At 41.0% G+C, this 27,518-nt stretch overlaps 1 protein-coding gene across 3 annotated transcripts in view; it reads right to left on the reverse strand.

The window, feature by feature from the left end:
- RNF144A (ring finger protein 144A) overlaps window positions 1–22,402 on the reverse strand; it is a 141,505-nt gene extending 119,103 nt beyond the window's left edge. The window contains exon 1 of one of the 3 annotated variants that reach the window (XM_004448259.5): window positions 21,999–22,402. The gene's annotated coding sequence lies outside the window, so the exon portion shown is untranslated. Of the gene's footprint in view, window positions 1–17,043; window positions 17,294–21,998 lie in introns of those variants that run through there. The other 2 variants (XM_004448262.4, XM_004448260.5) reach the window with 2 other exon arrangements.
- Between the last annotated feature and the right edge of the window lie 5,116 nt (window positions 22,403–27,518).

A 27,518-nucleotide genomic window follows, 5' to 3' on the forward strand; every position in this document is an offset into this window, starting at 1 on the left:
ATCCCATTAGGGCTGAAGTAGTTTTAAAGCCAAGGTGCAAGAGAAGGTTAGTTGCAATGGTAGAGAATGGTGATTCAGAGATGGAATGACTGACATTCAGATTTTAGAATAAGTGGGTAATATTATAGGAAGAGAGGGTAGACATAAGATGAAAGACACGGTTTTCAGAAGGAAAGGGGAGTCGAGGAAGACACTGACGGACATCATTTTGGAATGACCTTCTACATAGAAATGACTAAAGTAGTGACAGAAAGGAAAGCAGGGAATTTGTTGTTTTCAATGAATGTGGAGGAGGGATCATCGGACAGTCTGTAGAAAACTTAAACAAGCAGGAATAGCGGATGATAAAGTCTGAAAGCACATAGAGATTGGCGGATTTTTAGACAGGAAGAAGAAACAATGGTCTAAAAGCAGCAATGAGAACCAAGAAGACTATCTACCTCACTTTCACAAATATTTTGAGTAATAGTGTGGTGATCTGCAGCTATGTGCCCCAGAGAAAACATGTTCCTAAACTTAATCCATTTCTGTAAGTGTGAGTCCATTGTAAATAGGATTTTTGATGAGGTTACTTTAGTTACAGTCTGTCCCAACCTAAAGAGGATGGGTCTTAACCTTATAACTAGAGTCCTTTATAAGAAGAATGAAAGTCGGAAAGATAGTGAGAAAGCCATGGGAAGCAAGAAACTGATTATCAAAGGAACCCAGGAGAAAGGAGAGGCTAGGAGAGACTACCATGTGCATTGCCATGTGATAGAGGAGCCCAGGACCAAGAATTACCACCAGCCAGTTTTGGGGAAAAAAGCATTGCCTTGAGGAGGCCTTGATTTGGACTTGATGTGGACTTCTCCTGGACCGAAAACCATGAGTGATTAAATTACCATTGTTTAAACCAACCCAGTGCATGGTATTTGTTTGAGCAACCTAGGAAACTCAGACAAATGGGTATATGACAATCACTGACCTTGGCCCAACTAAGTAGGGTATTGGCAAAATACAGCTACTCGTTGAGAGCTGCATTTTCCAGATGAGGAAACAGATTAACATACTTGCCCAGATTAGATTTTGGGTAAAAGGCAGCTCTTGCTCTTACCCTCTATTGCAAAGGTCTTCTATGGAGATATCTTAAAATGTTTCTACATAATATATTAAAACAATTGGAAAAAGACAAGTTATTCAATAAACCGTGTTGGAACAATTGTCTATACATGTGGGAGAAAGTTAAATTAGTTTCCTAACAATACCTAATAGTAAAATGTAAAACATTACTAGAAAAAAAAAATGACTGAATTATTTATAATACTCAGGGAGGTAGACCTTTTGAAGCAGACCTCAAAAATAAAGAAGTCATAAAGAAAAAGATCTAAGTATATAGAAATTGTATTTCTATACGAAAAAATACCATAAGCCAAGTATAAAATAAATGAAAAATTGGGAAAAATTTCTTTGACCACAGGTAACAAAGAATGAATATCCCTAATATACAGGGAAAAAATCAATAGTAAACATCACAAAGAGAAATACAGTTGATGCTGAAAAGATGCTGAATCACACACATAATTAAAGAAATGAAAAAAGCCAATTCTTAGACTAGCAACAATTAAAAATTTTAATATTCAACATGGTTGAATGTGGTGAAAGAGGAACTTATATTTTTTAAATCAGTAGCATCATAGGGAACACTATTTTAGAAATGATTTGTAAATAGATAAAAATATAAAATATGCATAACTTTTACACATATATGCCACTGCTGAATATTTACAGAATAGACAGATTGGTAAAATAATTTCATATATGTATAAAAAAATGCTTCTGATAGCATTCTTTAGAAGAGCAAAAAGAAAAATGTGAAAGAAACTGTCCATAATAGGGGAAAGTTGAATAATTAATACAATGCATCCATATAAGTGAAGAATGAAGTGGACCTGCATGCATTGTTATGGAAAGATATCTAAGACAAATAAAAGAAAATAAAAAGGCATGGTACAAAACAATTTGCACAATATGATCGCATTTTGTGAACACAGATTGAAATTATACAGTCACACGTAATTTTTCTAGAAGAATGCAGGAAAAAACTATGTTGAGACACATTAGGCTAATAGAAATTTGACTCCTTATTTTATCCTTTTTGGACATTCTATTTTATTATCTACATTTATAATTTTAAATGTTAGAGGCTAAAGATTTTTGATGTAGTACCCTTTACCCATGTGGTACTGCTCAGTGAAAGAAAATGATTACTTTATCTTGCCTCCAAAAGGATCACATATCATAGGTATAACACGTTGCAAACGTGTTAAAATACCAGAGAAGGTTTCATTTCATTGCCTTCCAGGCTCTAAGAAGCAAATTCTGAGCGGGGCCGGTTTTGAAAATCTGAAGAGAGTTAATGGAGTCTCTTCCTTCTTCTCCTTGTCTCTCTGCCTTCTCTCCAGGAGTGGGCCTTTTAGACATGGTGTCAACTGGTTATCACTGCAAAACACTGCTCAAGAAGAGAGAAGCTTCACTCATCCACAGTCCCTTATATGCATGTTCACAAAAGAGACCCAAAGGCAAAGTCTCTCCCTCTCCCCAAATCTTTCCATTTTCCAGTCTGGAATTATTTTTTAGCAGCTGGTGAATTTGCAAGTTAATACTTGAAAAAGCATTAGAGCTCTATGTATTTAAGCTTATGCAGCTACCCAAAGGGGAGGTTTTCACGTGTGTGATTTGTTTCAGTTTAGCTTGAATAGAGGTCTTGTCCAGCCTCAATAAAGCACATCTCTGTTTGCATGCATCGTATACTAATTTTCTTGTACACTGGGAAACACAGAACCCCACAGTCATCCCCTCAGAATTGCCCTGCAGTTAGTTACTTCACATTTGCCTGCTCCAGGGTTGGAGGAGGGGGTGGGGGAAGGTGGTAGACACATCCTTCAGCAATGAATATCTCTGTCAAACTATAGATTTGGAAAAAAACATATCCGGCTCATCTCCGGCTCATGGGTTGTCGCTTAATTAAATGATGTTTTGCAAAATTTCTCTGGTTGCAAATGAAAGGCATTTGGTTAATTCCACCATCATTCCTAATTCTGAAAGAATCACTGAGGAAAGCAAAGCTGATTCTTGGGTTTAAATCTGCCTACAAAGAACCAATTGATTTACCCAACTGGTTACTGAATTAGGCACAAAATAAGAAGCTTGTTTAGGAGAGACAAATCATTACCACAGGAAAAAATTGTTTATTTATAATGTTATAATGCAGAGATAAAACACATAACAACTTTAAAGAACTTAGAGAACAATTCCTTTGACTATGCCATTATGAAAAGGAATAAGGTAGACTTATATGTGCTGATAAAGAATTATTCCCAAATTATGCGAAAAAGGGCAACAAGCAGTACTTTGCATTTAAAAAGAAGGGATGGATATGGAAATGGAGGGATGGGGCCAGGTGGCAAGACAGTATGAATGAAACTTGTAGTAAGTAGTAAATGCCTCCAGTTCCAAAGACTGAGGTTCTAGAGCAGGAGGGAAAACTGCTTTGTTATAAGAATTTTTGTAATACAAGCTGTCCTACTTTTTACTGTACTGCATTTTACACAACTATTTTTTTAATGAACTACTTTCTTGGATCAATTCCATCAAAGTTACTTGTTACAGTTTTTCAAAAATATTTGAATGCCCCACAGATGATACAAAGGTGAAACTGTCAGTGCGAAAAGTATCCAGATAATTACTCTCTGTTCATTAGGGCAAAAAAGTTATCAGTTAAATGAAAATTTTGAACCCCCAACCTAGACAGAATATCTTACAAATTGCCATGAGTAATTTAGAAGAAACAGAATGCTAGATTCAAAGCTAGAAGGGAATGTAGATTCCTTGAAGTTTTACGTACAGGTTAGAGGGTCAAGGCCCAGAAACATAAAATTATCCAGCATCACATTGTAAATTCTGATATCCTTGTCTCAATCAGAATCCTCTCAATGACTACATTCAAGCATCTTCTAATCTAACAAAAAAGAGAGAGGTAGATTAGCATACAGTTAAAAAACTCTGATGGTGAAGATTTCCAATTTGAGTTTCAACATGCAAAGGGTTTGGAAATCATCACTCCCATCCTTACAAGAAAAAAAAGCTGGACAAACTGAAAATCAACTACATCTTGGACCCAGAGAAGACCTGAAGTCCTGGAGCAAACCACCATTCCAAAATCAGGGAAGAGCAGGAATCGAGGGTCATAAATGAGCTCAGTGTACCTGGAGGAGAAGCTGCTGGAGCCCTAAGCTGGCAGGGACATTTAAATGGCAATTTTGATGAACGGTGGGATACTGAATATAGCTTGGCATTAAGGGAGAAACCCCTAAGAACTACAGTGTTAGGGGAAGTCCCATAATTTCATGGGCGCTACCTCCAGAAAATCCATCAGGTTTTCACATGGAAGAGCCAAGAAAAATCTCCTGATGGTCTGGCAAGGAAGAGGGAAGAGTATCCTTTCTGAAATGTGCCCACATCATTCTACATTTTTTAAAAGCCTACTCTGCAAGGAAAAAGAATTTTCCAGAGCCTAATGAGACCTGGGAGAAGGGCATTTACCCAATGACAGACCCCTCTAAACTTCCTTTCTCATTTCAGGGTGTGGGGAAGGGGAAGGAGGGATACAAATGGAGACTAAGGGTCACAACCCAGGGCCACACACCCACTAAAACACTGAGATTTAATGTAAGATTACAGAATGTTCCCCTCACCTACAGCTTCCACCAAACTAACAGGGCTGCAGTATAATAGGAGATTACAGCTGAAGGAGGTATAAGACACAGGTACTACATGACAAGGGTTCTTACAGAAAAACAAAGGCAACAGGGAAAACAAATACAAAAACACTAGAGGATCTGAAGCCTCTGGAGCCTATATTTATGGCAAACATCAAACATTAGGTCAACTCCTAGCCAGATTAACATAAAACCTCACACTGAAAGTCCATATAAATCAGTTCTTATTACTGTATACACCATGTCATGCTACCAGCAAAAAAAAAAAATGAGGCCTTCTAAAAAGGAAAAGAAAAAACACAACCTGAAGAGACAAAACAAGCATCAAAACTAGACTCTGATATGACACAGATTTTGTCATCCTCAGCCATGGAATTTAAAATAACTATATTATACTAAGGGGAGTAATGGAAAAAAGTGGGCAACATGCAAAAGCAGACGAATAACATAAGCAGAGATGGAAACTCTAAGAATGGGACAAAAGAAAATGCTAGAAATCAAAAACACTCTGTATTTGTCAGCCCAAGGGGTGCTGATGCAAAATACCAGGAATCTGTTGGCTCTTATAAAGGGTATTGATTTGGGGTGGAAGCCCACAGTTACCAGGCTATAAAGCCATTAAGTTATTTCCCTCACCAGTCTGTTGTCATGTGTTGAAGCAAGAAGGCTGCCGATGTCTGCAAGTGTTCAGGCTTCCTGGGTGCCTCTCTTCTCAGGGCTTGCTCACTCTGGGCTCAGATGCTCTGCTCTCTCCACAAGGACAGCTGTAGACTATCAGGCAAACAGCTCGTCTCTCTTCCTGGGGCCTCTACTGTGTCCAATTGAGCCTTCTCTTCCTCCTCATATATCTTGTCTATAGGTTTATTTCCCAGGCTCCAGGATCAAAACTCTAACCTCTGTTCTCTGCCCTGTCTTTGTTCTGTGACTCCCCACCAACCAAGGGGGCAGGGATGCAACATTCTACTGATGTAGTCCAATCAAAACCCTTAATCATTATTTAATCAAGTAAAAGTGAAACATCTGAATCCAATATAATCTAATATGCCCAAAGAAGCAAATAAGTTTACAACCATAATCCAATATCTGTTTTTGGAATTCATAAATAATGCCAAACTGCTATACACTCTAACAGAAGTAAAGGATTCCTTTGATGGACTCATCAACAGACTAGTCATGGTGAAGGAGAGATTCAGTGAGTTTGAAGATGTAGTAATAAAAATTGGCTCTCTCTGCCCTAGAGGAGCCGGCACCAAATCTTGGTGCATATTTCCACCCTTCTCTCCTATTTCTCAGCAAGCTCTGTTCTTTTCCTCCATTTCCTAATAAATTCTTTCTTCTGGTATAATTAAAAACAAAAACAAAAAACAAATCCCAAACTGAAATGCAATCAGAAAATAAAAAATAATGGAAACCCAGAACAGAAAATCAAATTATTTTAGTGGAGCAATTTCAAATTGAGTAAAATACAACCAATTAGAATAGGAGATAGGGAAGGAAGAGAGACCAGAGCCACAACATAAAGATAAAGTGAAAGGAATTAATGAAGGTAAAATAGTTTTCTCATTTTTCAACTGATCTAAAAAATAACTGTTTAAAGTTATAATAGTGACAAGGCAATGGAAAAACCAGAACAGAAATCCCATTTCTGTGGGGCAATTTCAAATTGAATAAAATATGACCAATTGGAATATGAAATAGGAAGAAACAGAGACTAGAGCAGAAAAATGTTTGAAGAATTAATGGCTGAGAATTTTCCAAAACAATGACAGATACAAAAATCAGATCCAGAAAGCTCAGAGAACACCAAGCAAAATAATGAAAAATAATTCTACATCTAGATATATCATATTCTAACTAAAGAAAATTAAAGACAAGGTGAAAATCTTGAAAGAAGGTAGAGGAAGGTGGGAAATTTATCTACTTCTTGTCAGACACCATGCAAGCAAGAAGCATTAAGATATAAAATAAAACACCAACTTTGAATTACATTTCTAGCAAAATAAGGGAGAAATAAAGACTTTCTTATGAAAGCAAAAACTGAGGGAAATTCTCACCAGCAGACTTGTCCCAAAAGAAACATTAAAAGAAATTCTTCAGGGAGAAAGAGGAAAAAAAAAAAAAACTTGGATCTATATTACATAAAGAAAGATGGAGTGAAAGAATAAGTGAAAGTAAAATAAAATATTTTTTCTTATTCTTAATAGATCTAGAAGATAACTGTTTAAAGATATAATAGTGACAAAGTATTGAGAAAGTACAGCATATGGATGAGTGAGATAAATGTAGCAATATAATATGGAATAGGAAGAATTGGGAACCTCTACTAACTATAAGGTGGTATAGTGTTACATGAGATAGATTTAGATTAGTTAAAATGTATATTGAAAACTGTAGCAGTTTGATATGGTTCATGATTTCCAAAAATAGATATAGGGTTATGTTTGTAAACTGTTCTGTACCGAGGCATGATTAAATTATGATTAGGGCTTTGATTGGGCAACGACAGTAGCATGTTGAGTTCCCACCCCCTTGGTGGGCAGGGACTCACATAAAATTACATGATAGAGCAGAGGAGTTAGCTGGAGTTTTGATGTTGGAATTTTGATGCTAGAGTCTTGAGCTGGAGCCCCAGGAAGTAAGCACACAGAAGAGCTTGGTCATGAATAAAGAGAGAAGGCCCCAGGAAGAGAAACAAGCCATTTGCCTAACAGTCTACAGCTGGCCTTGTGGAGAAAAGAGAGGAGCTGAGCCCAGAAAGAAATGAACCCCAGGAAGAAAGGAACCCAGGAAGTCTGAACCCCAGCAGATGTCGGCAGCCATCTTGCTCCAACATGTGGCAAAAGACTTTGGTGAGGGAATTAACTTATGCTTTAAGGGCTGGTAACTGTAAACTTCTACCCCAAATAAATACTTTTTATAAAAACCAACTGATTTCTGGTATTTTGCATCCACACCCCTTTGGCTGACTAATACAAAAACCCATAGGGCAATCACTAAAAAGCATTTTAAAGGAAGTAACATTGATAAATTAATAAAGGAGACAAAATGGAATCATATAAAATACTCAATTAAATATAAAGAAAGCAGAAAAAGAGGGAGATAGATTCAATTCTATGTTGTCGACAAGAAACACACTTTAAATATAAAAATATAAATATAAAGGACAACAGATAGGTTCAAAGTAAAGGAATAGAGAAATACCACTCTGATCCTATTCCCAAAAAAGATGGAGTAGATATACAATCTCACACAAAGCACACTTTAGACCAAGGAAAATTAAGGAGAAAGAGGGACATTACAGGATGATAAAAAGGTCAGTTCTCCAAGAAGACATAATAATCCTAAATAGGCACATGCCTAGCAAAAGAGCAACAAGATACACTGAGCAAAAATTGAGATCTGCCAAGCATAAATAAACCAGTTTTCTATTGGAACTTGAGATGTGACCACTCTTCTTTTAGTAAACGATAGATCAATAGTCATAAAATCAGAAAGAATATAGTTGATCTGAACAGCATTATCAATCAACTGACTCTAATTGACATAGAATACACAACAATAGCAGACGACATAATTCCTCAAGCTCATAAGGAACATTAATGACGATCAACTATATCTGGGGCCATAAAACAGCGTAACAAATTCAAAAAATAAAAAGGAAATCATATAAAGTATGTTTTGCGATCACAATGGAATTAAACTAGAAAAGAATAACAGAAAAACAGCTGAAAATTCCCCAATAATTGAAGAGTAAATGCCATTCTAAATAACACAAATCAAAGAAAAAGCCTCAAGAGGAATTTAAAGATATTTTGAACTAAATCAAAATGAAAATAAAACTTACCAATATCTCTGGGATGCAAAAAAGTATAAGAATATGGAAATTTATAGCATTGAAAGCATATATTAGAAAAGAGGACAGCTCTAAAATCAATAATATAAACTTCCTCCTTAGAAAACGAGAGAAAGAAGAGCATCTTAAAACTAAAGTAAGCTGAAGAAAAGAAATAATAAACATTGGAGCAAAAATCAATCAACTTGGGGAGTAGATGTAGCTCAAGTGGTTAAGCGGTTGCTTCCCACATACAAGGTCTTGGGTTCAATCCTCATAAAAAAAAAATTAATCAACTTGAAAACAATAAAACTGTAGAGAAAATAAATGAAATCAAAAGCTGGTTCTGTGAAAGATCAATACACTTGATAAATTTCTAGTCATGATAAAATTGTGAAAGTTAATATGGTTACATAAAACTTGAGGGTCTGTGATCTGTCATTAACAAAAGAATCTATGACTAACCTCAGGCTGGAGAGATGCGTCTACTGTAGCTAACAACAATGCTATGAGTTGCTGGCATTTTTTGCTGTAAATTTAGAACAAAACAGCCATCGAAACAGAAAAATAGGGAAGGGAGGAAATATGACAAGATTTCATTTAGACTTCTATTTTTGTCTGAAAAACCTAGAGAAAATAATAACAGCTTCCACGGGTTTAATAATTTCCATTTTTATGGACCACAGGGCCAAGGAGTTTGAAAAATTGAATTTGAATGCTTTAGGGAATGTTTGCCCCTCCCAGTTCCCTCAGCCTTCACCACTTGCTGAATCTCACACCTGGCTGCCTCCCTACCTGTAGAACTCCAAAAGTCTGTTTGGGGATATGCCTTTTGGCCAGATCTTCAACATTAAAAAAAATTAGAAAATCATATTAATGATTTATGTTATCCTTCCCAGGGCCTCCCCCACCAAAGTACTACTTTCATTTTACACAAGAATAATAACTTAACAGAGAAGTTAGAGGTCTTTGCCAGAGTCCCAGGGTGGATCTAAAGTCTTATACCTGCTCCTCTATGAGATGACTCTGGACTTTTGGGTTCACTCAGTCATGTCTATTAACTTTGATTGCCCAAGTCTATAAGAGGGCACGATACAAAGATAAGCCTGAAAGGAAAAATGTTAAAGTTTATATACTGTTTTGTTTTGCTTATTAATAACTAAAAGAGAGTTTTTCTCCTTGTTTATTCTCTTTAAGTTCACCACGGCCATAACATCCACAATTATAGGTTTATTTGGGTTGTGTATGAAATACGTGTTTTTTTGTGTATGAAATAAAATGTGTGTTACATGGGAACAGAATTTACAGTTAAAGTTGTTTTTTTAACTAAAATCATTTATTTCATTAAATATAAACTATAACCCCAATTTTACAACTAAAAATTTCAAAGTGTCGGAATCCCTCATAGTTATAATTCTTTTCCTCAGTATATTTCTCATATTTATAACGCAACTGTATATACAATTTTGTCCCATAATTGTTTTCATTTAATATGATAAATATTTTCCCATGTTCACAAATTCAAGAAATCTTATCTAATTAGAGCATGATATTTACGTAACCATAGTTAGCTGTTTTCCATTTGGGGCTATTACTAAAAAAAAAAAAAGAAAAAGGTTTAAAGAATCATTTGTACACAAAGCATTTATTTTTCTCCACATTTGGTATCATTTCCCTGAGATAGATTCCCCAAAGTACAACTATCTAAAATAATCATGCAGTTGCAAATAAAAATAATTCATTTACCCGTAAGCAATCCCTTCCCCCATCTAGGCCTAGAAATGTATTCCTCTGGCTGAGCCAACATGATTTTTATTTGCATACTTCCTGTTCTGGCAGCAACTCAACACTTCATCATATTTAAAAATTTTCCTCTTGGCTTATTTCTCTTAGAAATTTTTTTCAAATAAGGATAATTTTATATTTACCAAGGTACGTATTATCATCTAACAGTTGTCACATTGTAACTTGACAGATTCCTAAATAAACAGTATGGTGTGGATAATGTATGTAGAAGTCAAGGCAAGGGAAGATTCAAACAAAATTTAAAGTCATACATATTACTGTTTCCATATTTTGCTTTGGTTGTATTTTTGCCTGATAATAATCTCTTGTATCAAAACAACTTTTGCAAGCTCCAGATGATTATTTTCATTAGCAGCTCAACTAAGGATTTGTCATTTGGGTTCAGTTTACAGAGATGAGTGTTTTAAAAGCCACAACATAGTAGTGTCATCAAAAAAAGAAAGAAAACATAAACCTCCAAGCAAGTTCTTTCATGTTCTTTATTTTAAAAACTGTATTGGGTTCAGTTAAAAGTTTAACACACGAAGTTTAGTACATCAAGTCCTGTGCTGGGAATGCAAATATGAGTAAGACATGATCCCCTTTCCTTCAGAAACCCAACTTGCCGACCATTCACTCTATGTAAGTGTTACAAATAAACCTCAAACTGCTTCTGATCTCTGGTGTCAAGATGAATTGGAAAGAGGGCAAAAGAAGAGAACACAGTACTTAATTTGGGGATTTTTTTTTAAGTTTCACAGGCCCCCACTTCAAATCAGACCAAACATTACCAAACACTGGCCTTTTAGATTACATATAAAAATGTCATTTCTCTTTATGAGTTGAGTTTTAGCTGACTGCATGGCAGTTACATTTTCTTGACATAACGTGGCGTGTGTATTAACATCAGTCCTGAAGTTTTCTTTTTAATGCTAACTGGTTTAAAAAAATACTCAATTTTGTAAAGCTCAAATGCCCTCGTTACCATTTCTGCAGCGTCCACTGACTAAAAGGACCCCAACATAATTCTAGGTCAACCACAAAGTGCCAGAGAATCTCAGGACAGTTTTAAGGCCTAAAGGAGCCAGGCAGAGCTCCTAGAAGTGGCAGAACACGGTATCTACCAGATGAGCCAGTTTTGGGTAGTCAAAGAAGGCACTGCGCCATGTCAGGAAAACCCGAAGCAAGGTGGGAAGCAGGAAAAGGCAGGTGTTGTGGGGTGGGGAGTTGGCTGGAATGCCTGGGTCCATTGGCGCATGTCAAGTAATAGCAGGAATTATGGTTGGCTATGGAGAACAGGCCAGATAATGGAACAGGCCAGCGAAAGTCATACATGTCAACAATACAGAAGAAAATACTCAGGCAGCTATGAAAGTCCTTATTGCAAAAACGCAAATAAGAAAAGTAGGATGAAATTCAGAGCATCCTGTACTCCAGTTTATTTGCTTGAGAGAGCTGGCTAACCAGAGGGCAACATATTTTCATATTCTAAGACGGAGCAGGTATTGACTTACACCGGCGTACAGATGGTAGAATTTACAGAGAAGAGACCTGTAGGAGAGAATACTCTCAACTTGTCTTTACTGGGAATTGAATATGTGCACCATTCTGAGGGTAGCATTTAACTTGATCCTGGAAGGTAAAGAGAATGCCAGTGTTAAGGACACATGTACTATGACTATGACAGAGATTCAAAGAAAAGTGGGGGGGGGGGGTGGGCTGTGGCAATGATCCTGATCAAGAAATGAAAGTAAAGATAGATTTCAAAGATCAAGTCGTTTTGTAAGGAAAATGTTAAGCTCACCTATACCAAGCTCTCGATTTTACATGTTGGAAAAAAAAAAGTTGAATAAAATCATTGCAGAGAAGAGCGCCCAAATCAGTAAAACTGAACAGGAAATCTGAAACATCCATAACTAAACTCAAGACACGAAACTAGAACTGCCTAGTGATATAGTAAACACGAACTGCCTAGTGATATAGTAAACACAACATGAATCAGGGAACAAGATGCTATTTTATGGGCCCATTTATGTGGAATGTCCCTGGTCCCAAGTAGGCAACCTGCCTAAAAGAGGACACAGGCAGTCAAAGGCCTATTAAAACAACTAAAAAAATACAATTCTCCAGTCCCTCTAGATCAGCACTAGATCTGTCCAGAGAAATTTCACACAAGCCATATGTAATTTTAAGTATCATTTACATTGAAAAAGGGTAAAAAAAAAGCAGGTGAAATTAATTTTAATAATTCATTTAACCCAGTAATTCTCAAATATAATCCCTTCTACATGTGAGCAATTACAAAAGTTATTGAGATGGTTAAGATTCTGCTTTTCATACTAGATCGTTGAAATCCTGTGTGTTTCCTATACTTATACCCCATCTCAATTTGGACTGGTCAAGGCCACTGACCAGCAGAGCTCTAGAACTTTCGCCTTGCCTGCTTGCTTTGGATCTGCTCCTATTGTATAAGGAAGAAGTCCTCCCCTTCTCAGATAAAAACAGTCCTTGAGAGAGTGGCCTTATCACTGGCCAGGGGAACAGTGAGGGAACCCTTGGATTACTGGCCTCTCCAGGCCCTGTGGAATCCTCCTCAGAAGAAAAGCTCCACCAACTGCCATTGGCCAAGAGCTGAGAGACAAGGTCACTGTCAAGGAAGCAGGGCTCTGGGCCAAAGGGGAAAGGAGTCCAAGGAGAGATGAATGTGCTAACAGATAAGACAGGCTCTGCTTTGCTGATGTGGGTGGCCCATCCACTGGCAGGAACTGAGCATTCAAGGGCCAACTGAAAATATTTCCTTCTGAGCCTTACTTGTGTTTCTATGCTCTGTAGCACAGGACCTGAGAATGGGGGCTTGATAAATATTTATTCAGTATACTAAGAGCACTGTCCCTTAAATTTTGAATTATTTCACAAACAGGAGAGGTAAAGCCGCTGGATGAAAAAAGAATTCCTATGGGTCCCCATGGGTTCTTTTTACAAAGGTGAAACAGGAATTTATAAAATTCCTCAGGTTTAAGAGTTGAATCCCTGTCCTGTTGATTACAGAATGCCATACCTACCTTGTTCTAGAATACCCAGCCTCACCAGGCCCTCTTGCCCATCCTTTCTGCATTTCCTCCTCCTCTCTGTCTATTCCTTAATTCCCCTTGGAAGCCCCAGAGGCAAGCAGTTTTTGCTGAATGCATGAATAAAGGAGCAACAGAATGAATGGATATGGTTGTTTCTGGACTTGAACCTTTTTGAAGGGAAAACGTGCATATTACGTTCCACAAATAATTATTGAGTACCTACTATGTGTTAGGCACTGGACCAGGTGCTAGAGGAATACAAAAATGAACAAAACAGGATTGTGATTTCCTGACCCTCACTGCATCTTCAAAAGCAGGCATATCTACAGAAGGCCGATGGGTACTTAGCACTGGTGGTATATCCAGATGTTTTAAACCACTCATACAGTGATCCAGACCTCATCCCATATAGATTCTTGCTCTTCAAAGAACAACAGGTGAGGAAAGGAAAGGAAAATTTTACTGAAGCCCACCATGGCCGATCACTATACTGGGCATTTTTTTTTACATGCTTCATCTTGTGTAATCCTCTCAAAAATCTCCCTCAGGGCTCCTGGAGCCTCTCAGTTTCTCAGTATCTCTTGCCCATAGGGATTGTCAAGTAGGCCAACACAAACCAACGAGACATGAGCAGAAACTGCTGGAGTGCTTTTGGAAAAGCTTGCTCTTTCCTGACAAAAAGGGATACATATAGCTGGCACCCATTTCCCCCATCTTTCTTGGTATCCTAAATACAGATGTGAGACTGCTGCCTCAACAAGCCATCTTGGAACATGGTGTGACCAGCATGATGGCAAAGATAACATGCTAAAGATGGTTGGGCAAAAGAAAAGAAGAGCCTGGGTTCTCAGTGACACCACAGAATAGCTGTGCCAATGCAAGTGACAATCTATCTTTATGCCTTATTACTGAGAAAGTAGAAACCTATTTGTTTAACACTGTCCCAGTTAAGAAGTGTTCTGTTGTTGGCCAAATACATACTGGGGGCTCAAATTTATGTTGGGCTTGAAAATTTTTAAATAACATGTTCAAGGAACACGTGCAGTCAATTTTATACTGTCTGACTCCAAAACCAGTATTTTTTTTTTCGACAATATCTTCAGTCAGGTATATTCACTTGTCTACCCACTCATCTTGGGTCACCCCCGTCAACACCTTTGAAACTGGTATCAGCCTGAGAAAGACCTTGCCAGAAAATCACTAGCATCACAATACTTTGATTGCCAGTACCTCCAACAGACTTTTGCATCTACCTGGATTCTGGACCTTCTACCTGTCCTGCCTGCTTCTTATCCTCTTGAGTTTCCTGCCTGCTTTTGTCCTTTGATAAAAGTGAAATCCTGCACAAACATCTGACCACTTTTGCCCCTATGTATGTTGACAAGAGGTAAGTACTGAAGATATCAGAGCAAGATTGGGGGAGAAGAAAAAGGATATACACGGAAGCAGGGGCAGCGTTTTAAGATCCAATGAACTGATCTTCCCCCCTAATACACTGGCCCTACTCCACCACTCTGCTGGCCTTCCAATGCCAGAATGTCCAAGTTCTCAGAGCCTGTGGCTTTGAGACATAATGAAGGAAGAAGGGCCTATGATCTCATCACACAGAACGCCAGCTCTGTCTCATCCACAACTCTGAAGATGATTGTCTTACCACTGCCAAGTGGTTAGGAAGAAATATACACATTGGTAGTCAACAAATTTCAGATCCCAAGGCTCCAACTCTCAAACTCTTCTGGAAGCTCTTTCTATTCCATTTTCCTGGCACTACTATGCCACAGCACGCATGCTATCAAACAGGGCTGGGTGGCAATGGGATCCATCAGATCTAAGAAAATTATTTCATGACTATCTATTTCTGTATATTCTCAATCCCATACAATCAGCTCGTCTTCAAGGTCTCTGCAAGCTTTTATACTTCCCAAAGCAAAGATTCTCTTCATGTGTTTACACCCTGCATTATGCTTTTAAATATACAATTGACACCATAGAAAAGTAAAACATAAGTCACTCGAGAAAAAAGATTCCTGAGAGATATAGAATGCATTTAATGCAGTGACTCAGCCCTCACACCCCTTATTGTGTGAAGAAGTGTGAATAGCTTCTGTTCTTCAAATCCTCTATCAGAAGAACCAGATGACTCCATGGACCTCACTGCATTTGCTGGGCAAACACTCTGGTCAGCTCTTCGGTGAAAGCACCCCAATCTTTCAGGAGAAAGATCCAAATCTGTAAGGGTGATGGAGTCCCACCTTCTCTTCCTTAACTGTGGGTCCCATCTGCCCTGTCTCCTCAACATTTTCAAGAACAGATCCTACTTAGCTCAGAACCTTTGCTCCCACCCTTCCTTCTACATCAGCATGGAGTGTCTCTTTTCCATTTTTACCCAGGTTCATACCAGTTTCCACCAACTATTTCTCTCAGAGCCCTTCTAACACATAGGTGGCCACATACATTCTGGCACTTGTTCCTAACTTATCTTTATCACCCCATTATCTTGTCTCCTTTGCCTAGGCTATGAACATCATAGGACAAGGACCACTTCTCAAACTTCTGCACTGCAAAGTGCCTACACTGTATCAGTACCTAGCAGCTAGTCCATAAAAGTTTCATCTATTATCTACATAACCAAAGCTCCTAGGATTTGCAAGTATCTTCATTCTACATCCTAAGGCACCAGAGCTGCCTTCTGTTGTCTTCACTCCCGAACCCAAGCAAATATGCCATTCACTTTGCATTCCACGTTTTAGTTTTGTGATGCCTTGCTACATGATGTTCCCATTCCAAAGAGAGAACCCCTATCTTTCGATTTGCTCAGAATGTGCTGAAGTACTGAATTTAAACTCTAATTACACTTCTTCATTGATAATCTGACCAGGGTTTCTCTCTTGAATCTAGTTTCTTTATCTTCTAGTCAATCACTTCACAAAAATTCACTTAGAAAAAAGCATGATGAGCAGAAGGAATCAAAAATAAGTCCCTAAACCCTTGTAGAGTGTATAATTTAGTAGAGGAAATAATAGATAAATGATTCACTAAAATTAAATTAGAGTGTGGTGAGTGCAACTACAGTTTCAGAAGAAAAGAATGCCTGTGCCCGACGATATGAGAAAGAGCACACAAGCACACACAAGCCTGGGAGTGTGGAGACTTGGCTTAAGCCGTGGGTCGGTGATTCTTTTCCCCTTTTTGCTCTCTGGGACTCCATTTTTTCATCTGTGAATTACCAGTATTGACTAGACAAGTTGACCTCCAGAGTCTCCCACATCTATGGCTACAAAACTTTAAGAAAAAGGCAACATTTGAGCTGAGCCTTGAAGGATCATTAGGAATTTGGTACATAGAGATGGTGGGAGAACATTCCAGGTCATAAACTTGGAAGCCTTGCAAGACACGTTGGAGCCAGATGAATAATTTTGAATGCTAAATCAAAGGGCACGTACTTGAACCAGCCAGTGGTGGGCAGTTGCGGAAGATATCTGAGTAGGGAGGGGACAGATACAAGTAGATAGAATAAGGGACACCACTGAAATGACAGAGCATCCCAAGAAAGTTAAAAAAAAAAAATACCTGCATTAATTCTGGCTTCAGCACATACCTGATGAAAAGGAAGTCACCAACACAGGGATCTGGAAGGGTTCTGTGACTTTCCAGCACTCCAAGCCAAATCGGTATGTGTGGGGGATCAGTGATGGTTTCTCTGACCAGCAGGCCTCCCTTCCTTCTGGGAATGTGAGCAAACCTCATGGCTGCAGCCAGGGAGGCAAGAAACCATGAGCAAATAAGTGGTGTGGATACTCAAGGGTCCATCTGTCCAACTACCGTATCTCATAGGAATGTGGTAGAACCTGCAGACAAGGGGAAACCAGTGATGGGGGAGGGGGCAGGGCAGGTGGTAAGGGACTTTACAACCAAAGCAGTTCCTGGTCAGTTAACAAATGTCCTAAATTCAGGGAAACATTCAAAAATGATGGGTCCTTGGCTTTTGAATGGATAACAATTTAATGGAAATGAGAAACTTCCCATAGTTTGCCACACTCTGAACCGCTTCACCTCCCTCCGGATAACCATCATATACAGACTACCCCCAACCATCGCTTGGAAACTGGCTCTTTGGAAGCCTGAAAAAATTTCCCAGGAAAATCATTTTGTAAAAGGTGTGCAGATTCTTAGGCCAGCCACAAAAATCTTGTCCAATCAAAAGCCCAACTTAAAGAGACTCTTTCTGAATTTGGCATCATTTCTCTTTGCTCGAATAGATCTTTTTCCTGTTTCCTGCCCTGACAGCTGTGCTGGTTTGAGCAGAAGTTTCAGAGGTCATCACTGTTATTTTGCTTCCCTTGGGGCTTATTTCTAGCTCAGAGATTCTCAACTGTAAGCCTGGGGGGTGGGAAGCTGGGGACAGGCCAGCCCTGCTCAGGTGACTGACGACAGGATGTAAAAATCATGGTTGTTACCAGAGGTTCCTCTGATCATTCCCTGAACCCTCTCTTCCCCTGCTGCCCCTGTACCAAGTAGAACTTGAGGGGAGGAAAGGAAAATGGAGGAAATACTTCTAGGGAAAAGAGGCTGCAAATCTAAACAATGAAAAATCCCTCCATTGTTGGGACCTTTCAGGAAATACCAGAAGAGAAAGCAATTCTGTCACAATTAAGAATCCTGGTTTAAGCAGCTCTCAGAAACAACCAGTCTGCCCTTGAAAATGGCCCATGGCAAATTAGCTAGGGCTCCAAAGAGCCACATGGTCCTGATTGTAAGTTCCCTGCCTGTATCAGGCTGCTTTTTTATTGCTGTTGTTGTTTTTTTGCTGTTCTTTAGGCCTTGAACGTCCCTGACCCTCTCATTTGGCTAGTTAACTTGAACTCACCCTTCAAGTCCTAGCTCAGGCGTCATCTGCTCCAGCAAGGCTACTGGAGCTGAGTCAGGTACCCCCTCCTATGGGCCTGACAGTTCTCTGCACACCACCTGGTCCATGGTAAATACCCAATGAATATTAACTATCATTTTCTCTAGCCCCAGTGCCCAACATATAGAAGACTTTATATAAAATACTGGCTGACACGCTTCTCCATGCCACCCAGGAATTAATTTCTCTCTTTAATACTGTACCCAGCTTGTCAATTTGCTCTGCTCCCAGAGACTATCAGATATTCAGGAAGCATATTCCAATTCAGGTCTGAGATTCAAGGGATGAAGGAAAATGAAGACAGCCCCTTCATTTCTTAAGAGATTATCTTTAAGAAAAATCATTCTGAAAAGCTAAAAAAAAAAATTCTTCAAATATCTTTGCAAATGTTTCCATATGGTAGGTAGTCCTGAAATACTTATTCATCTGGAAAATACTATGAAAGCAGGACATTTTTATTTTTGTATATTGGAACTCATTAGGCCAACAACTTAATTTTACCGGTGAAGGGACCGGGGCCATCCGGGGGAGGTTAAGACACAGCCCAAGGTCAAATAGCTGGGTCAGAAATGTGTACAAGCTGTGTCCTGCGGCCCTGATACCCAGCAGGTACGATAACAGTTGCTTCAATTTAATTTCTTCATCTAATTAAGAAAAGGTATTCATGTGTATCAGTAATACAGAAACAAAGCAGAGAAGAGGCTGGCTGCTGAAATGTTTACCTCAAATGACTTCCTAGTCTTAAAGGAAAGAAAGGCACCTTTGACTTAGTTCTTGGATCTCAAACATAAGAAGCTACTTAAAGTAGACACAGAGAGAGTCCATCTTCCTTAGAAGCATGCAATTCAGTTCAGTCTCGTGGGTGCCTCATCTCATACCCCAGGAAGCCAAAGGGGTTCTTTGCTTGTTCGGATGCCCTGGAAGAGTCTAAGGGCTTGATATTCCTCTGCGTTATCCCAGCCCATCGGGCTCCCACGAAAGCCAGCATATCTCCATCACGTCAAGTGCAGTGAAGGAGAAAGAACGACAGACAAGTTGGAAGAGCTCAGGCTCAGACCAGCCACGAGCTCCTCGTGTGGCTGTGATATGAGAACTTTCCTCTCAAATCCTCCAACTTCCTCCCGGTTACACGATCTGTAATGACCCATCCTAATTCCGTGATTCTCATGAAGAAAGGCTCCAAAGAGGGAAGAAGTACTTGAACAGAAGGTAGCAGTAGGACCAAATTATGAACCACAGTGGAAGAAGCAACACGGTTCCTAGTTTGTCCCTGACACTGTCTGGTTGTGACACACTTACCACCCGGAACCTCAGCAGCTATAACTAAACAATCTGTAAGACCCTTTCAAAATACAGGGGAGCAGATATAGCTCAGTGGTTGAGCATCTGCTTCCCATGTACAAGGTCCTGGGTTCAATCCCTGGTACTTCCTAAAAAAAAATCCAAAACTACATTAGGTCCACACACAAAAAATATACCACACACTAAGAGAGATTTGGATACAAGCTTGCAAAAATAGTCTTAGACTATATTTATAAAATATACAAATCTGAAAGTGTTCAAGTATTCAAAACCCAGATCCACTGTGTGGCCTTCTAGGAATCCCACATCATTCACTCACCCACTGCAGCTTTGACCCTTCCCATACCCACCCTCCAGCACTGTGCCCACCCTCCCCAGCATTTGAGTTTACCTCCATTAGTTCCCCTTTTAGTGGTAATGTCATCAGAATCAGGGCCTCTTGAAAGAATACACATCAAAACTCAAATTGTGTTGGATCTAGAAAATTTGCATCCCATTAAAATTAGGTTATTTGCATGCTATTTTCTCATGAGGATCCCGGATTCATGTGTAACCCTTTGGTAAGTGATAAAGGAAGCCCAAGCCCGGGTAGGTGTCTATCTCTAAAGTCCGTATCCCACACATTGCATGTGTTCCCCCTTCCCCGCCAGTGAATTAATCACTCAAATGCAAGGCTCGGATCACTCATTCTGTTCTTCTAAAGTCATCCATAGCTCCCAATGTCTCTGGATCAAGTCTCAAGTCTGCCCTGGAATTCAAAAATTCCTAGATGCATCCCCATCAGACCTACATATATTTCCTTTGCACTCATTAAAAACTAGTACAAGTTAAAGTTATAAAAGGTACTATAAAAAACAGAAAAAGACAAGCTCCTTAATCTCAGTACTACGAAAGAGAATACAGTCAAACAAGTGTCTGGTCATCTACGGAATCACTGGGCTCCAACCCAATGTGAAAGTTCACCGGTGCATGTCAGGTGTCTTCCTTCCCCCTTCCTTTCCCTTGCTCTGGTAGTTCTCTCTGCTGCGGGGGCCCTTCCTGACACCTGGTGGAACTGGCCCATCTCCAAGCTTTGACTCAACTATTACCTTCCTAGTGAAGCCTTCCCTGATCTCCTCCTCTCCCCCTCTGGAACTCCCGCTGCTCTGCATCTGCCTGGACTTTTATTTATAAACACATCTGCCTTGCTGGACTCAACTTTGAGGCCAGCCCCTAACCTGATTCACCTATACCTGTCCTCAGCTGCACCCGAGCCCGGCCCCGTCCCAGCAACCAGCTGTGCTTAACTCTTTCAAGCCAGACGTCTAGTCTACATATCAGACTCCCTCCTTTGATGACTGGGAGCCCACTTGGGCTTCCTCCGTGCAGCCTTATCTAAACTCTTCTCTGTAATCCAGCACAAGGCAACCATGGAATATTTATCAAATGGGCATTTTATTGTATTCAGTGCATTAAAAAAAGAGAGAGGAAAAGAGGCAGAGAAGGAGAAAACTTTCGGAGTAACTCCTGAGTTCGGCCTAGGAAAGGGAAAATAAGTACACCACCCCTCCCCCCCTTACCACTAAACTCTCCAGGTTGGCATAAGCAACCTAAAAACTGGGAGCCAGGAGTCCTGGGGAGCCATCCCTGGAAGGTGGGGGTAAAGCCATCGTCTCAACCCTCCCGAGATGGGCAGGGAACTTCCCGAGGAGCCCTGGCGGTAGGACTGAGGGCGCAGATGCGCGCGGCGCACCCACCCAGGAGAGGAAAGGCTTGGAGGGTGGGAGAGAAGGGGGCGGCAGCGGTCACCTCCGGCGCCCGAGGCTGTTTGCGCCAACGGAGGGGGCACGTGGCAGTCCCGAGCCGACTTCGGTTTGACCAGACCTTCCCCCGCTTCCCCCGGCGCTGCTGCTCGCTTTTCCCAGACTTAAATCGCGGACCCTGCGCCTCGCTCAGGGGCCTGCGGGCTGGGCCCGCCAACAAAGACAGGTCCCTGCCCGCCAACTCGCCCGCCGGACTCTGGCGCCAAGAGACGCATCGCGGCCAACTGGCCCCCGGACCAAGAGCGGGAGAAGGGCGGGGGCGGAGGTCCGCGCTTTTCCAAGTGGCCCCGGCGCCGCAGGCTCGGGGTGCAAGTGCCCCGCACGGAGACAGCGGTTCCCCAGCCCGCGAGCCCTTCCCAGCCGCCGCCTCCGGCGCCTCGTGCCACGCAGGGGCTTCTTGAGATGGGGACTCGGAAGGTCCAGGGCCGGGCAAGCGACAGCGGCGAGCCCAGGAGGCCGGGTCCTTGAAAGCCGCCTCCCTCCTCCGGGCTCGGTCCGCTCCGGTGATGCCGACACAAAGGGGACGCGCGCGCGTCAGCCTACCTGGTGGCGGCGCGGCGGACGCTCCTCCGGGGCGCGGGGTCGGCTGCGGCCTGGGGTCGGTGCCCGCCTGGGCTCTCGGAAGCCGCGCGGCTGCAGCTGCTCGGCCGCGGCGGCAGCGCGGAGCTCCGACGGCGGTGCCCGGGTGCCCGCGGCCCGGCGCACGAACGCGCGCTGCCGCCGCCGCCGCCGCCTCCACGCGCGCCCCGCGCAGCCCGCCCTGGGCCACGCCAGGCAGCGGCCCTTTATTTCATCCCCCGCCGCCCGCTTTTTTGCAAAGCGCGCGAGGGGAGGGGAGAAGGCGCGGCGCGGGAGGTGGGGAGCGCTAATGCGCGCGCAAAGACGAGGGGAAAGGTGGGAGGCTGAGCCCCGGCCGCTTCCCTTTGAAGGGGCCCGAGCCCCCGCCCTGAATGGACGCAGCGCCCTCTAGTGCCCACAGAGCCTTGGCACGAGCTCGGCTAACTTTCAGCCCTGGCCTACCTGGCCTGCTGCCAGGCTAGGCGGGCACTCCGGGCCCTTTTAGAAAGACTGATAAATCACTCAAATCACGACATGGACGGCCGGGGGTTACGGAAATGAAAATGAGCTTCCTTATTTTAGTGACCTCCCAAAGATTGAACCTCTGATCTCCACTTTCTGGGGCGGGGGGGCGGGGGGGGAGTTTTAATATCACCTTTGCTGGGAAAGCAATGGATGACCCAACACTCACAAATCCTGATACACGAGGTCAAAGAAAGAGCTAAGCTGAGCAGCCACATCCCAGACAACTGTGAATAAGCCACTAGGCTTTTCAGAACCTGTTCTCATGAGAACGTTGCTGCTACCGTCTGAGCTCAACTTAGATCAACTGCCATGCTCAATAGCATGGATATGTCTTCTCATCCCACCACACAGTTTCTTTGATAGACTGGGAATAGAGGGAAACTGGCTGATGGGGTCAAGTTTTTGGATCTCTGAGATGCACGCAGCAATTCATTTCTTCCTCTTAGGGTTTCTAGCTTAAGAGTAAGATTACTGAAGGTAGAATTCCTCTGTTTTATTTTTGCCACTGCCTCCACCAGCTAGAAGTTACACAAATGTGTATGCCTGTCACATGCACATATGAACAAAGCCTATATGAGTATATGAAATAATACCTCCTTTAACACACAGACTCTCTTTTCCGCAGAATTATATGGAAAACCCACTGTAGTATCACCTTTCCTGAACACCTTACCAACACACTGCCTGCTCTGATTTCCAGCTCTACCACTCACTAACCTGGTATCCTTAAGCAAGTTACCTTTTACTTCTTTGACTTCAATTTTTTAATCTGGAAAACGCAAATACTAATTGAGTGTATAGCATGAAATTTTTGGTGGGATAATATAAATCATGTCCACATAAAGCACATATCATCGTAATTGGCAAACTGTGAGGGCTCCATGGTTGTTATTAGCTAGTATTTGTCTCATTTCCCCCAAACAATTAAACTGGAAAATTCTTACCTATCTTAAAACTCTGCATAATTTGTCTTCCTCTGCTACATATATCTCTTTTTTAAAAAAAAACAACTAATCTTGTTCATCTTCATTGAAAAGTTATTCTGGTAAGTATTTTACCGCTACAAAAATAGGAATGAACACTTGCCTTCTGATGCCTCAGTTTCAGTCAAATTCTTTGTAGAAATGTCGTTATTCATGAAAAATACGCAATAGAAAGGAACCTAACAATGGTACTTTGTTATCCAGCCTCTCATGAGAAGATGAAAACAATTCTCTATAAAGGCCTGGACTTCATGGAAAATGTATTCCCATCTCCTGATTTCTGGTTGGGGTATTAGGGAACTACTATATATAAGCACTGCTTATGAATGAATGGTTAAATGTATGAGTGGAAAGATTACTGTAAACACATAGAGAATGGAAATTACACCATGGCTCTCTATTCTCTGATGAATTTGTCAAGACTGAAATACAGGCATTTCTATAGAAAACCAGGATATAGAAATCAGGTTGGAGAACCGGAGAATGGGGGGGCACATCACCTGGGAGGAAGAAGGTTGTGGTGTCGAGGCAGCTGGGTACCTAAGCTCATGATTGAGACTAGTCTTTATGCAGTCAAGTGTGTGATTTAATTTCCATGTTTTTTTAGTCTTTGTTAATGTGATTGCTGTTGAGGAAATAGGAAGAGAGTACGTCTTCATTGGAAGTACAATTTGCACTACACAATGTATCTCATATGCAATTTTCTCTGTGAAGTCTTAGCAATTCATAATCTCCCCCTGCCCCCAAAAACCTGAACTCGTCTAATATTAAGTTTGTCTCTATGTTGGTTTTCCTATCTGTCACACAATTCTTAACATTTTAGGTATTTGCTCTTTGATTTTAAGATTCCGTACAGCAGTGATGATGTCATTTTTATATGTACCCCATAGGGTCTTGAGCATAACACATGCTCACTAAATAATGAATGGACTCGGCGGCGGACTTGGCCCAGTGGTTAGGGCATCTGCCTACCACATGGGAGGTCTGCGGTTCAAACAACGGGTCTCCTTAATCCGTGTGCAGCTGGCCCATGTGCAGTGCTGATGCGCGCAAGAAGTGCCGTGCCACGCAGGGGTGTCCCCCGCGTAGGGGAGCCCCATGTGCAAGGAGTGCGCCCCGTAAAGAGAGCCGCCCAGCAAGAAAGAAAGTGCAGTCTGCCCAAGAATGGTGCTGCTCACACTGAGAACTGACACAACAAGATGACACAATAAAAAGAGACACAGATTCCCGTTCCACTGACAACAACAGAAGCAGACAAAGAAGCCGCAGCAAATAGACACAGAGGACAGACAACTGGGGTAGGGGGGAAGGGGAGAGAAATAAATATAAATAAATAAATCTTTTTTAAAAATTGTTTAAATAATGAATGGACTCATCTATTCTGGGCTTTGTCTCTGAACAACTGTCCTGGGTTTCTCCTATGGTTCTCAAGTACTTGTTCCACCCATCACAGGTAGGTTTTCAGTCCAGCCCCCTGCCAAGGCTGTGACCAAGAGGTTTGTCATGTCAAGCCTATTTTAAAAGCGATCCATTGTTCCTAAGTGTTTGTACCTAAAGGCAGTATGACTCATCTTACACTTATTGAACAATAGTCTTTTTGATTACCTACAAGGCGGAAGATTCTGTGCTAGACAGTAAACAAGCCAGAGAATCAGTGCCATCTTAAATGATGCCAAGTCTCGAGAAATGGAAATACATTCTAAAGTTTCCCCTTTGAATGCAGAATTGAGAGAACACAGACTCACTCATGGCTTAAAATAATATTTTGTATAATGGCATTTTTATACATTTGTAATCACTTTTCTTTATTCTATAAATTTAATTTTTAAAATCCGTTTAAATCCAAGTCCTTATTTCAAGTGGCAGTAAAGTAAATGTTAATTGTTGTTGACTCTCTCTCCCTAGGGACACAGAGGACTCAGGGAGATTATTTGGTGGTATGAAGATGGAATGGAAGCTCCCATCCTTCATCCATCTCTGGGAGTTCTGATAGTCTCGCTGTCCAAGCCATGTAATCTTTTGAAAGCAGGCTGCCCACAGCTTCTCTAGCAGACTTCAGGCACAGGAATATTTCTCCCAAACCCAGGATCAAAGGTTCACATCTCCGTAGGTATACCAGGCAGCCTATGAGATTTTGTCTAGTCTCCAAGGCAATGCCAAGACAGAGAGGGAAGATCATAGCTATCCTCAAGCTTTTGGGGGGAAGTGTTCCCTGTTCACACTCTTGCCTCCCTCCCCTCAAAGGCCATCTCTCTTTCTCTCCCAACCTAGGCATCTGAAATAGTCTCTTCAGTGCATCCTCAGAAGAGAGGGTGAAGTGATGCTCTATTCAGGCAGCTTCTGCTTTCAGCTAAACAACCCTGAACCTAAAAAAGTCACAGGTCTTCATTATTTCCATGGAACATGTGGAAGAAAACATTCAAAAAAACAAATTTAAATTGCTATCACAATAGAATATGTGACCCAAATAACAAAGACAAATAGCTTAAGGATGAAAATTGAAACTTAAAAGAAATACAAGTGAAGAAGAACAGCTATCCACTTATTCAAAAATAGCACAGAGTTCACCCATATGTGATTACAATTCAGAGAACATGTGTCATAATAAAAATACCAAGGCCACAAAAGTTAGTGACATAAATGAGAATGAGAAGATTAATACGTTTCTAAGAAGTAAAAATATTTTCCTGGCATCCTCCCAGAAAGCAGAGATATTGTCTGTCTTGTTCACTATCTTACCCAGCACAGGTTTGACACGTTGTAGGTAATTCATAAATATTTGTTGAATGAAATAAATTAATCTTGTCTTCTAGAACTCTCTACTAGTACTTCTATATGGCTCTCATAATAATGCTATAGATTCTAAGTAGCCATTTAGAACTGAAATCGATCAGAGGAGAGTTTAGTCTAATCTTTCTTTTCACATATGGAAACTCTGAGGTTTAAAGAGTCATTTGCTAGTTCCAAGATTATTGGTAGTTAGTGACATAAATGGTACTATTATTCGAGGTTTTTAGCTGATTGAGACTTCTTTACACTTTTTATTATATTGCTTTTCTGCAGTAATCAATAAATTATGGCCCTTGTGGCTCTACAATTTTTTGAAAGACTGTTTCAATACTGAAGGAACGAGTAATTTACGTTCAGTGTTAGGTGTTTCTATTTATGGGAAGACATTTCATGCTCACAAAATGTCTGTGTACATCTCCATGTTTTCCAACCACCTTGCAGTTACATCAAGTCTACGGACTCATTTTTTCAATAGACTTTGGGTGACAGTATCACTTCTGGACTGAGGTAGTGAAGGCATCTTCAGGACCTCTAACTTGTCCATCCCTTGCCTGAATGATCATGAAACCCTATTTTGAGATTCACAGAAAGAAATCAGCCTGGATCTTTGAGTTGCCCCTTAGGAGGACAATTATCAGGAGCACATACACTTGAGGTGTTAAGCTATTGAACTTTTAAGAATTTGTTACTGCAGCCCACTCTAGTTTTGAACAGAAATAATTCACATGTAATAGTGTCTTAACAGAGAGCTGAAGGGCGGTACCATGTAAAGACAATAAGTTCTCAAGTCTCAATGTGAGAGAGTATTTGAGGCAGGTAGCCAAGACCCAAAAGAAAAACATGGGAATCTGGGAAGAAGTCAGGTAAAAGGTAGGCAGAAATGGAACATGGTAAGGGCTCCCTGACTGTGTCCATGACAATAGCTGGGGTGCCCAGAGCTCATGCTTAATGCATGCTGTCAACATGCTCTATTGCCCTCTTTGAAGGTTTAAAATAAAGGATCAGCAGGAAAACTGGACCTGGTTCTCTATCCACTGAACAGAGTTTGGGTGATATTTTGATATGTTTAGCAGATACTCTAGTGCCTTATACAACTCGTCCTGCAGAACTCAGACAATCATTAATCCAGCTCCTGAGGGTGTTCACTGCTGAATGCCCACCTTCCTGGGCATACTCTCAGCAAAAGCAACTACCTCACCCAGACTTA

The sequence above is a fragment of the Dasypus novemcinctus genome, chromosome 25 (assembly GCF_030445035.2).
Source record: "Dasypus novemcinctus isolate mDasNov1 chromosome 25, mDasNov1.1.hap2, whole genome shotgun sequence".
In the NCBI taxonomy this organism is placed as follows: Eukaryota; Metazoa; Chordata; class Mammalia; order Cingulata; family Dasypodidae; genus Dasypus; species Dasypus novemcinctus.